Below are 13,899 nucleotides of genomic sequence, written 5' to 3'. Positions count from 1 at the left end.
GGTTCACCCGGGTCGGACATAGTTGGAAATCCACGTTTTCAGCAAGAGTGTGTGAATTTAAAGATAAGTTACAGTTCGTGATTTGAGATGGTCGGCAACTTGAAAGGATATCAAGCAGTACATAGGGTCGTGAGGTCACCGAAAAGGAGAAGCGGTACCTTTGACCGTGAATCATGAGGTCAAAGATATTGAAGTGATAAGCCATGATTGGTAAACTCAAAGGGTAACACTACACTGGTATCAAACTGGACATGTTAACTTTGGTCGTGGGACCATTCTTAATGCCTTACTATAGTCGGACCAAACTTCTAAGTTTCAACAGTTATCTCAGTTGCTTGCTGGTGTGAACACTGGACAGTGGATTGTCTCCTCTTCTGAAGCTGCATAGGTCACAGTAGTATTGACTAATGAACATAGCCTATTGAAGTGTAAGTAAGTTATTTTATATTTTTTATCAAGTAGGGGTTTATCTGGCGTTCCTTCAAGTTATTCTTGCAATCATCAATATTCATTTTTCCCAATGTGGGCTATTTTTTATTAAGTTTTTATTTCAGGAATATTACCCCTACCAGCATGGAAAATAAAAAGCATACATCTGGGTCACTAAAACGCAAAGAACAAAAAGAAGCAGAAAGGAAGGAATCAGCCAAGCGATGCAGGCCGAATACAGAGTTTATAATACCACAAGCACAATCCACATCAATATCCAGTTCTGCAACACATAATCAAGAAGCAAGAAACAATGCTCATGGTGATGATGCAATGACATGCGAGTTACAAGAACAGAGAAGAGCTACTTTGAATGTAGAGACAAATACAAGTGCATCCATTACTAATCAACCCAGGCCCAATATTTCGTCTGGCTTCCTTGTTCCGGTATCTGTACTGCCTGTAGTTGCAACATCTGAACACATAGCTTCAACTAGTGACAGGGAATCAGATATTCCTTCAAGCATAAATGACTTGGTTTCTGAAGCACATCCTGTAAATGAACCTAGGCAAGAAAATGAAAGATCAATTACTGGAATCTTCCAATATCCATCACGAGCAAAGCTAAAACAGTTTTTTGCTGAACATCCACTTCAGCCACTTGATGATCTGCCATTTGATGCTCGTTTGTATGAGAGGAAAATTATGAATGACTCAGTCCCAAGAAAATGGCTAACATATAACAAAGAAAATAGATGCTTATATTGTTCGTACTGCTTAGCCTTTGAGTTTCCCAACACTTGTAATCCATCACCCTTTGTACGTGGCTTAGTGACTACAGGCGTATTAGCCAGAGCTTGACTTTACATGAATCGACAACAACACATGTCAGAAATGCTCAGCATATATCAGTGTGGTTAATGATGGCACCTTAGATACATTTTTTGCAGCATCACTAATTAAAAGGAAAGAAGAAGTATTGAAGCAGAGAAGTATTGTCATGAGGATTATAGACATCATAAAGATGTTAGGCAAGCAAGCACTTCCTTTTCGAGGTCACAGAAATGAATTGGCCTACACTCTAGATAATGAGGTTCTGAATCATGGCAATTTTTTAGCTACAGTGCAGTTGATGGCAAAATATGACCCCATTATGGCAGCTCACATTTCTGCAGTGCAAACCAAGTCTAAACAAAGAATCAAACGATTCGAGCAACAAGGAAAGGCTCAAGGTAAAGACCGTGGTGGACTTGTTACATACCTGAGTAAAACAACTATAAACATAATAATCAAAATTATGAAGAATATGATACAAGAAAGAATTAGTCATGAAGTTTCTCAAGCAAAATATTATTCTATTCAGGTTGATTCAACACAAGATAATTCATCCATCGATCAGTTTAGCATTATTATTCGGTATGTGCTTAAAGGTATTATCTATGAGCGACTACTTTCAGTTGTGCCAAGTAATGATGGTACAGGACAGGGACTTTTTGATCTATTGATTGAAACATTACAGCATCTTAAAATTGACCCCCAGAAATGGCCAGTATAATGGTTTACAAAGTAAAATTGCTGATGTGGCTGATCAACATGTTCATATATGGTGCTATGCCCATGTCTTGAATTTGGTGATAACTGAAACAGCAAAATGTTGTGTGCCTGCAGTTTCTTTTTTCAATTTGCTCCAGAATATAGCAACTTTTGTGAAAGCATCATACAAGAGAATGGCTGTATGGATAGAAGTTGTGGAAAACATCTAGGCCAAGAAAAAATGAAAACGATTAAAGCTAATTGGTGAGACCAGATGGTCAGGAAAATCCAATGTAGCAACAACTATATTTGGACGTTTGATGATGCCGCTGCCAGTACTTTCGTAAATCTATTGACATGCGACAACGGCAGCACGGTAGCATGGTGGTTAGCATAAATGCTTCACAGCTCCAGGGTCCCAGGATCGATTCCTGGCTGGGTCACTGTCTGTGCGGAGTCTGCACGTCCTCCCCGTGTGTGCGTGGGTTTCCTCCGGGTGCTCCGGTTTCCTCCCACAGTCCAAAGATGTGCGGGTTAGGCGGATTGGCCATGCTAAATTGCCCGTAGTGTCCTAAAAAGTAAGGTTAAGGGGTGGGGGGTTGTTGGGTTACGGGTATAGGGTGGATACGTGGGTTTGAGTAGGGTGATCATGGCTCGGCACAACATCGAGGGCCGAAGGGCCTGTTCTGTGCTGTACTGTTCTATGTTCTATGTTCTATGCTTATCAATGATACAAGTTTCAGAAAAGTTTGATGCAAAAACAAAACATGAAGCAAATGTTTCACTTCAAAGTCTTCTGAAGTTTGAAACCATATTGACAGCATTTACTTACTTGTATATATTTGAAACTACAACCCCGTTATCAAGTTATCTACAGACAAGTGGTTTAGATATGTTTACTGCATGGAGTTTGGTAGATTCAGCTACAACAAAGTTGAAGGAACAGACAAGAACATTTGATAACGTTCACAGCAAGGCTTTGGAATTTGTAAATAAATGTAATGACAGGATTTCACAGATGAATGTGGATGAAAATCAAATATTGGAAATTGATGCGTTGGAAACAGCATTGCCAGTTAAGAGGCAGAGGAAGAAGAAAAGAATGGCAGATGAGCTTATTGATGATGAAAGAAATTCCTCAGATTCTCTCGCTGATTTTCGAGTAAATGTGTTTAACCTAATAATGGATCGCATTGTCCAGTCGCTAGAATCACGCTTTGTACAACACAAACAGTTGGATAAAGATTTGTCCTGCTTGGACCCAGCAAAGTTTAAAACTATTGCAGAGAGGGGTCTTGAAGCTGAAGCATTGGAAGGTATTATTAAGCTGTTTCCACAAATCAGCAAAGATCAAGTAATATTGGAATTGTTTTCTTTTGCTTCAAACTTTGATGTATTAAAGCTATTGCTTAATGATGGTGAGAATATGGATTCCAGTTGCAACAATTGTAAAATTTGCAGCACTTGCCCATCGTGTGTACTAAAAATTCTGGCATCCAACATACTTCATGACAAGGCATATGATAACCTTTATGAACTTTATAAAGTCATCTGCACACTATCAGTTACTCAAGTCCAATGTCAGAGGACATTTTCAAAGCTAAAGATCATAAAGACAAGGTTAAGAAATTCGCTGTCTGAGGAGAATTTGGAATCATATACGTTGCTATCCATTGAAAAGGAATTGTTAGATGAATTGGATGCAGAAGCAATTATTGGCAGATTCGCACAATCATCTAGCGAACACAAACGATTGCTCTTAATATAGTGGATTGCATGCAATGCTCTATTGTGCTATTGAACTATCTGTTAATATGTAAATTGTGCAGTAAACTATTTAAAAATATCAACCAATTACTTTTAAATTAAAAAAAATAAATAACAAATTCAATTATAACATTCTGTATTTACATTTGGTATCTACTGCCAGTAATATGTACAGTACATGTACATTGTAATTACTAAGAAATACACATTTTTTCCACAAAAGTTTTAATTGTACCCTTTTTTCCATATGTATTTTTTGAAAATTTTATTTATTCGTTATGAAAATTAAATGATAGCATTGTAGTTGTGGGTGGGCCCCCTTTGTCTCCTGGCAACCAATATTTTTAGACCCAGTCCGCCACTGATCATAAGTCTGAATTTTTGTTCTGTAGTAGGTGCAAAAAAATTGGCATTTCTGCTATTGTAACTGACCAGTGGTAGTGTGTGTTACAGATCACTCAGGCAGTGCAAGTTGCTGTTGTAGTCTGGAGCTATGGAAGAGGCTCCAAATTTCTTTCTTTCAACCCACGAATGCTGTGCAGGACTCTCACTCTTACTAATTGCCATCAGTGTGTTGGAAGAATTTGTAGGTTGATCATTAATCATTAATCCATTTGGCCGTTTAATGGACCACACTTCTTTGGATTTCAAGTTCTGGTGCAGAACTTGAACCTGGAAGGGGGAGGGATGCTACCCACTGTGCGACAAGACCTCCAGAATTGACCAACAGTTAGAAATAATTTCCAATTTTGTCTTGGGCAATTATTTTGCTTCAATAAATTACTGAATCCTTATCAAGTTCTGAAACGATGGATGCAATTTACTGGCTGCGATGCGCCTAAGCGAGAGCGCGGCGAGGTTGTTAAATCGTGGAAAAGGCCAAAATTGAGACCTACCCTGCACATCTTTGGGTTGTGGGGGTGAAACCCATGCAAGCACGGGACGAATGTGCAAACTCTACACAGACAGTGACCCAGGGCCGGAATCGAACCTGGGACCTTCGGTGCCGTGAGGGAGCAGTGTTAGCCACTGCGCCACTGTGCTGCCCTTATTTAGGAGACTTGATTTGAATAGTTGTGTGGAAAACAAGAATCAGTGCATACAATAGAACAAGTTCAGGGATTAGTAAAATGGTACAAATAGTTTGTAATGTGTACATCGTCAAGAAGGAACAAAAATCTGTTAATACAAAACATGTGGTGGCAGAGAAAGCAAGGGTGAGGGAGTTGAAATCAGTCTCCAGCAGCAGAATTGCCTGCACATCTCAGTCATTTGTCAACTTCAGAAGCTTGAAAAAAAGAAAAAAATGTTTGAAGAGTGGTCATTTTGATCAACGCACAGGTAATTGATTAACAGCGCAGCCAACCAATCTTCAAGTGAAAATCACCAGACACACACATTTTTGACAGACATACTGAGAATCTGTGTGGTTGAGAAAAGAATGGAATTGCACACCAAGATTAGCACAACAGCTGCAAAGACTAGAAAATGGAATTTAGTTTGTGTCTCTGTTACTGGTCATAATTAAAATAATGTACAACTTTTACACTAATCCTAAAAATGTGAGCTTGTAAACCAATGTAATTATTTAATTCCTAGCAAGTGTAGTATTTGTTTATTGTGGCCAATGGAACATCCTGCTTCTTTAACATTCTGAAGAACTTTATGTGGGAGGCTAGTGCTTTGATCTGAATATAATGGCCAGGATTCTCCGGTATCCGGCGGGGCGGGCTGTACCGGCGCCAAGGAGTGGTGTGAACCACTCTGGCGTCGGTCTGCCCGGAAGGTGCGGAATCCTCCGCACCTTCGGGGGCAGGGCCGGCGCTGGAGGAGTTGACGCCGTGCCAACTGCCACTGAAGGGCCTCCGCCGGCTGGTGCGAGTTGGCACATGCGTAGGAGCGTCGGCGTGTTCTGGCGCATGCGCAGAACCGCTGGCATATTTCCTGCATATGCGCAGGGGGTTTCTTCTCCGCGCTGGCCATGGCAGAGCTTTACAGAGGCCGGCATGGAGGGAAAGTGTGCCCCCATGGCACAGGCCCGCCTGCAGATCGGTGGGCCCCGATCGCGGGCCAGGCCACCGTGGCCCCCCCCCCCTCCCCAGGGCCGTATCCCCCCACGCCTCCCCCCCCCCCCACCCCCCCGAGGACTCCGCAGGCCACCCTCAGAGCCAGGTCCCACCGGTACAGACCTGGTCTAATCCACGGCGGGGGGCTGGCCGAAAACGGGCGGCCGCTCGGCCCATCGGGGAGCGGAGAATTGCCGGGGGGGGGGGAATATTGCCAACAGCTGATCGGCGCAGCGCGATCCCCGCCCCCGCCAAAAAAACGGCGCCGGAGTATTCAACAGCCAACGTCAGAGCGGCGGGGGCTCGGAGAATCCTGCCCAATGTTTTTAAGTAAGTATTTTCTGACAGTCCTTTGGTTGCCTTCAAGGTAAGTTGCTGTTCCTAAACATTACTTTTGAATGCCTGAGGAAAGATTTACATAACGCCAATGCTGACATTGGACAGGAGCAGCATCTCATAACTCTGATGGCCTAGAAGTATGCTATTGTGGTATTATCTCTGGATTAGTTTGCTTTTTACTGCAGAAGGGATGCTGCTGGAGACAATGGCTGTTTGTCGAAAACACATTTATTTGAAATAATAACTATTTACAAAGGTTAAATAAGGCCGAGAAATAGCTGGGCTTTTCTCTGAGAAGCTTCACACTCAATCTTTCTTCAGTGAGTGACACCACGGTGACATAGCTCCTCATGCACATGCTCAGTAGCTATTATTCGACTGAACTCTTTTCAAGGAGCAATGAAATTTCCTGCCCCAGGTCATTTACAAAGTCCTGGGACACACCCCATGACTGCATGGACATTCCAACCATAGTGTGCATCGAATCATAGAATGATAAATCATTGGAAGGAGTCAATTGGTCACTCTTTGACAGGGATTGGCATCAGAAGAGTGAAAATCCTCAGGTAACATCAACTTAAACCTTTTAACTTTTTCAATTTTCTGATGTTTCTCTCCCCAATGTGTTTCTGGTGGGCAAGCTTGTTTTCAGGTTGATGTGTTAGCTGAAGTGTCCAGCAATCTTTACTACTGGGGAGGGGGGGGGGGGGGGGGGGGATCAGGAACATCCACTTCCTCCTCATTTTCGTGACTCTGTCTTGTCTATATGCACTGTACGTACAAGCTGAGCTCCAACCTCTCAGGTTATGTAACCTGGGTAGAAACCCAGCAAACTTGACGTTCCTCAGGACCAAGGCCAGGAAGATCAGCTGTGTTTTTAAAATTAAATTTTTTTCAAATCTATGCTCCTTCAAAAAAGAAACTGGTTTGAAGGATTATTTACTTGGTAAATAATTTGTGATTTTAAAAGATTGAGAGTTTTATTATTTTATATTCCTGGTGCAGTGCTTCAGCTGCTGGGAGCTTAGATCAGGAAGTTGAGTGTGAGGGTCAGAGGCTTCCATTGGATTTTGCATCCATTCACTTTAATCTTAATGTATCTATTGTTTCTCATTCGCAAAACAAACATACACAGTTCACAATTGATGTCTTTATTATTGACACACAACAGGCATTACCCGCATTTCATAACATTCTCCAACTATTCCCAGGAAGAATATTGGTTAATCTATCACCTCATATTCAAGCGCAGAGAAGTCCTAAAATATAAAATATTGGGTTTATTAATTTTAAGGTCTCAATTAACAATAAATATTGATTCATTAAATATTTAAAGATAGTGTACTGCACATTACACCCTGCTGTTTCTACTGTGACTTCTCTGCTGGCAAGTTTAGACCATTCTGGCAGGGACACGCCATCACTGAAAGTAAATCCGCATTTAATGAAGCTATTTGCTGGTTCCTGCACCAAATTCTATTCTTCCTCTCGCTTTTTGTTTTGCTTTGCCATTGCCTACCTGCCCAAATTGTCTCCAAGGCGAGGTGTTGATACTTGTTTCTTAGGCTTCCATTAATTTTGTTTGTTGTCTGTCCCAAGTCCTCCTCCTCCGCTGGTCCTGTAACTAGCAGTGAACTAATGTCCAGGCAATACCAGTCTGGAAGCTGGCAGAGAATCAAAACCAGAGGCAGGATTCTCCGACCCGGCCGGGGACCGGCGTCAGTCTCACCCCCACCGTATCCAAAAGTCTCCGCCACCGGAGATTCGGCGGGGGTGGGAATCGCGCCGGTCGTCGGGCCCCCCACGCCGGCAATTCTCCGGCCCACGATGGGCCGAAGTCCCGCCGCTGTCATGCTGGTCCCGCCGGCGTGGATCAAACCACCTACCTTACCGGTGGGACCAGGCGGCGCGAGCGGGCTCCGAGGTCCTGGGGGGGGGGGGATCAGGGCCCACCAATCGGCGGGCTGGCCTGTGCCGTGGGTGCACTCTTTTCCTTCCGCCTTCGTCATGGTCTTCACGATGGCGGAAGCGGAAGTGACCCCTTCCCCTGCGCATGCGCGGGGATGATGTCAGCAGCTGCTGACGCTCCGGCGCATGCGCGGACTTCTGCCGGCCGGCGAAGTCCCTTCGGCCCCGGCTGGTGTGCCACCAAAGGCACTTCCCGCCAGCCAGCGGAGCGCCAACCACTCCTAGAACATTGAACATAGAACAGTACAGCACAAAACAGGCACTTCGGCCCTCAATGTTGTGCCGAGCCATGATCACCCTACTCAAGCCCACGTATCCACCCTATACCAGTAACCCAACAACCCCCCCTTAACCTTACATTTTAGGACACTACGGGCAATTTAGCATGGCCAATCCACCTAACCCGCACATCTTTGGACTGTGGGAGGAAACCGGAGCACCCGGAGGAAACCCACGCACACACGGGGAGGACGTGCAGACTCCGCACAGACAGTGACCCAGCCGGGAATCGAACCTGGGACCCTGGAGCTGTGAAGCATTTATGCTAACCACCATGCTACCGTGCTGCCCCTGCGCGGGCCTAGCCCCTCAATGTTAGGGCTTGGCCCCTAAAGGTGCGGAGACTTCCGCACCTTTGGGGCGGCCCGCGCCGGAGTGGTTTACGCCACTCCATCACACCGGGACCCCCCCCCCCCCCCCCCCCGCCCCGCCGGGTAGGGGTGAATCCCGGCCCTTGTTTCTAATATCCTCTCCAGAACCTCACTGAAAGTAACCGTTGCTTGACTTTCACCAACTGAACATGTTTCCCCGGTCAGTACGGCTCCTCAACCTTATCTAAGAAGGGAAATACTTGTCCTGGAGGATGTGCAACACAGGTTCACTAGACTGATTCTTGGGATGAGGGGATTTTCCTACGAGGGGAGACGAGTAGACCAGACAAATATTCCCTGGAGTTTCGAAGAATGAGAGATCATCTAATTGACACACAAACAATTTGTGCGGGATTTGATAGCTGAGACGCTCAGAAAATGTTTCCACTGGCTGGGGAAGCCAGAACATGGGGTCACAAGTCTCAAAATAAGGGATTAGCCATTTAGAATTGAGATAAGGAGACATTTCCTCATTAAAATGGTCTTTAGCATTCTCTGTTCCAGAGAGCTGTGGATGTTTAGACATTGAGAATATTCCAGACTGAGGTGGATAGATTTTTAGACACTAAGGTAATTAAGGGGTATGGGGACAGAGCTACATTACAGTGCTGGAGAGAGAGAATGTCCCATAAAGGTCAAGGACAGAATCTGTTTGGTTGAGTTAAGAAACAACGGAAGTACAAACTGTCTGTTTTTTATAGGACACCAACTCATGGAAAAAGATATAGAGGAACAAATTTCCAAGGAAATTACAGAGAGGTGCAATAATTATGGGTTATTTTTACTGGGGGACTTGATTTGTCTTAATATAGACTGGGATAGTAATAGTGTGTGAAGGACAGAGAAGCAGAAGAGTTTACAATGTGTTCATCAGAATGTTCTCAGCCATTATTTTCTGGCCCAATGGGGAAGGACGCATTACTGGATCTGGTTCAGGGGAGTGAGCTGGGTGAAGAAGGTCAATTGTCAGTAGGGGGAACATTGAAGGGACAATGATCATTGTATCATAAGGGATGTGGTCGAACGGGCGCGTTGCACCCGAAAAGCAGTGTGCTGCGATGCACCATGGCTGATAGAAACTGGGAGACCCCACTCTCGTGGTCTATCCGGTTCGTAATGCCTCAGGAGAGCAAACATAATCTCACGAGGTGTTGCGATGTAAATGCCACTCATTGTGGGCGGGATAACTTTTTGGCAAATCTGCATATTAGAGCGAGGGAACTAGTCTCACTTTCCCAGGGGATCGGAGGCCCCCAGGTGCATACACTTTTGGCAAGGCGGTACCCTGGCACTGCTGATGCCACCCAGGCACCCTGACTGTGCCAGCCTGGCACTGCCACCTGGGTTCCAGACTGGCACTACCAAGGTATCCAGGTGGCACTACCAGTTAGCAGGGCACTGCCAAGGTACCAAGCTGGCATTTTTCATGCAGTGGAAATTGGGCCAGGGATGCCCTGTGTGAGTGTAGAGGGGAGTGATGGGTGGCCTGAGGACACCCTCATAGTGAGAGTGAGTAGGGGCTTGGGGGGTGGGGTGGGGGGGTGAGAGATTCGGTGGTCATGTCTGGGGCTACAGAGATCTAGACGCCATTTAAAAATGGCGTCCCGATCTCTCGCTACACTGAGGAGTTCTGACGGGTGGAGCTCCTCGGTGCACAAAATGGGGCTATGTGCGGCCTCGGCCGTGCAATCCTCCCTCAGGCCCCCTATCTAACCCGGGTGCCGTTTTATAACATTGCGTTTCTCTGCGCTGCGAGTGCTGGGAAGCAAGCGATTAAATGTTTTCACTATGGGACTTTACTCTCATTTAGTTAGCTCACATCCAAGGTTCAACGTATTTAAATGGAAAAGAACAATGAGAAATCTGGGGTAAAAATAATTATCTGGGAGGAGTATATTATTCACCACATTTCTCCCTCACTTTCACTCTGAAAAAGAATCAAACAGACTCAAAATGTTAATGGTGGGATTTTCCGGCTGTTCTCACTGGTACAATCTTCCGGTCCTGCTGATGGTGACTCCGCCACCGCAAAACAAGCCATGTGGGGTGCGGAAAGTCTCCCCCTCTGTTTCTCTCCCCACCGATGCTGCCAGACCAGGTGAGATTTTTCAGAATTTTCTGTTTTTATTAGCTGGGAGGAAGCCTCCCACTTTCAATGGGGTGAGAATCGATCTGCCCCATGTAACTCTGGCAGCCAATACTGTATATATATATATAAAGGGGCTGCTTTGAAAGAGGAGATAATTTGTGTACAGTGAGGTCCACTTGCATGAGGGGAAAAGGGGTAAGGCATACAAAGGCAGAGCTCCCTGCATAACAAAATAGATTGGTGCAAGATAAAGCAGAAGAAAGATGCATGTGACAGATGGCAGGTGGATAATACAACCAGGCTGAATAGAGAAAGTTCAGAGGAGAAGTGTAAAAATAAAATGGGAGAAGCAAAGAGAGCGTATGAGGAGAGATTGGCAGCTAATATAAAAGGTAGTCAAAAGTCTTTAAAGACATAGAAATAAAAATGTTGGTAAAAGGAAGTTTAGGGGTGATGAAGGACTAGAAAGTGGATGTATCCGTGCTGGCAGAGGGTATGGCTGAGGTACGAGATGAGCAGTTAAACCTGTCTTTAACAAGGAAGTAGATCCTGCCCTAGTCATAGTGAAAGTGCAGGCAGTAGAGACACTGGGTGGGCTAAAGATTGATAAGGTGGAAGTATTAGATAGGCTGGATGTATCTAAAGTTGGTAAGTCACCAGGACCATGTGAGATGCACCCAAGAATACTAATGAAAATAAAAGTGGAAATTGCAGAGGCTTTGGCCATAATCTTCCAATCCTCCTTAGATTTAGGGGTAATGACTGGATTTAGGGATGACTGGAGAATTGAAAATGTTACACCCCTGTTCAAAAAAGAATTTAAGGGTAAGCCCTGCACCGATAAGGAGGCCAGTTTAATGTCAGTGGTCAGGAAGCTTTTAGAAATGATAATTCGCAACAAAATTAATAGTCACGTGGATAAATCTGGATTCATTAAAGAAAGTCAGCATAGATTTGTTGAGGGAAAATTATGATTAACTAATTTGATTGAGTCTTTAGATGAAGTATTAGAGAGGGCTGATGAGAGTAACATAGTTGATCTGGTGTAATGGACTTCAAAAAACTATTTGAAGACGTGTGATATAACAAGCTTGTCAAGAAAGTTAAAAGAATTGAAGGAACAGAGCCATCATGGATATGACATTGGCTGAGTGACAGAGAACAGAGTAGTGGCGAATGGTTATTTTTTGGACTGGAGGAAGGTTTATAGTGAGGTTTCCCAAGGGTTGATATTAGGACCACTGTTATTCTTGATCTATATTAATGTCCTAGACTTGGGTGCATAACACAAATATTCAAAATGTGCAGATGATACAAAACTTGAAAATATTGTGAACTGTGAGGAGAATAGTGATAAACCTCAGAAGGACATAGATAGGCTGGTGGAATGGAGAGATGCACGGCAAATGAAATTCAATGCAGAGAATTTTCAAGTGATTCATTTAGGTAGGAAAATGAGGAAATGCAATGGTAAATTAAATATACAATCCTAATGTATGCGCTGAAGCAGAAGGACATCGGGGTTTATGGGCACAATCATTGAAGATGGCAGAACAGATAGAGGAAACGGTGAATAAAACATAGAGGATTCTGTGCTTTATAAATAGTTGCTTAGAGTACAAGAGCATGGAAGTTATGATGAACCTTTATAAAACACTGGATGAGCCTCAACTGGAGTATTGCGTCTAATTCTGAGCACCATATTTTAGGAAGGATGCAAAGGTTTTAGAGAAGGGGCAGAAAGATTTACAAGAATAGTTCCAGGGATGAGGAACTGAAGTGCATTGATTGAAGAAGGTGCGCATGTTCTCTTTGGAGAAAAGAAGATTAAGAGTAGATTTGTTAGAGGTGTACAAAATCAAGAGGGCTCTGGACAAAGTGGATAGGGAGAAACTGTTTCTGTTGGTGCTGCAATGGTCAGCAGCCAGAGGACACCGATTTTAAGGTGTTTGGAAAAAGAAGATGTGACATGAGAGAAACAGTTTCATGCACTGAATGGTTATGATCCGGGTGACACAGCCTGAGAGTGCGGTGGAGGCTTTCAAAAGAGAATTGGATAATTATCTAAAAAAAGGAATTTGCTACAAAGAAAGGGCAAGGAAATTTAATCAGGTAAGTTGCTCTAGCAGAGAGCTAGTGTGGACATGATGGGTCAAATCGCCTCTTATGTGCTGTAACTGTTTTTTGATACTATGGGTTGACAGGGGTTGATCATGGCACAACTACATAAAATGAGCCATGGTAGCATTATGTCTGTGGCCGGGATCCTCCACTCCCGCTTGCAATGCATGGATTTGGAGACTGGAGTGGAAAATATTGCGAGAAGTGTTAGGTTGCATTTTACGTCAGCGTAAACAGGAACATAATGATCCCTCCCCCCGTCAGTGACATAGCACGTTTATAATAATAATAAGTTAACAAATCATTATCAAGCCCATGCAGCGGAATCATCTTCTCCATTAGAAAATTTATCCACAGTGGCGTGATGGCAGAAGGGTGGGAATCCCGACTGGACTGGACTTTGAAGGCGTGCACCTGGAGAGCAGACCTCCCAGGGGAGCCCAGGTGAGTGTAGCGCTCAAGAGGGAGAGGGTCACACCTGGGAAGTGCCAGGGGTAGTCACAAAGTCAACTGGTTTGTTCGCTGTGTGCTGGGGTGGCCTTTAAAAATGGCACTCCGATCCTGGCGGGGCGGTCGAATCAGAGGCCGTCCTGCCAGCAATATGCTGTGGGACCGATCCTAGATGCTTTTTTACCCCAAAGTACTGTACTATACGGCCACTGCTGCTAGCAGCTTCAACGCTGTTTTTCCCGCCTGTCATCAGCCTTTTCTGATTGCTGGGAATATCTCACCCAATGTTACTGGACTAACAAGACAGGACAAAGCCTAGGGATCAATAACCTGCAGAGATGAGTTCAAATCCCATCAGGACAGCTGGGGAATTTGAATTCAGTTAAATTAATCTTGAATTTGAAAATAAATAAGAGTATAAGCAATAGTGACCATGTAATGACTGGATTGTCATTTAAAAAAAAATCTACTTCACTCATTTGGGAAA

General features: G+C 44.2%; 1 protein-coding gene across 1 annotated transcript in view; it reads right to left on the bottom strand.

Annotated features, from left to right (window-relative positions):
* dgkb (diacylglycerol kinase, beta) overlaps nucleotides 1-13,899 on the bottom strand; it is a 1,237,676-nt gene that overhangs the window by 127,551 nt on the left and 1,096,226 nt on the right.

The sequence above is a fragment of the Scyliorhinus canicula genome, chromosome 5, assembly GCF_902713615.1.
Source record: "Scyliorhinus canicula chromosome 5, sScyCan1.1, whole genome shotgun sequence".
NCBI lineage: Eukaryota > Metazoa > Chordata > Chondrichthyes > Carcharhiniformes > Scyliorhinidae > Scyliorhinus > Scyliorhinus canicula.
Note: the sequence above shows the minus strand (reverse complement) of the source record. Positions and strands in the feature narration are given on the sequence as shown.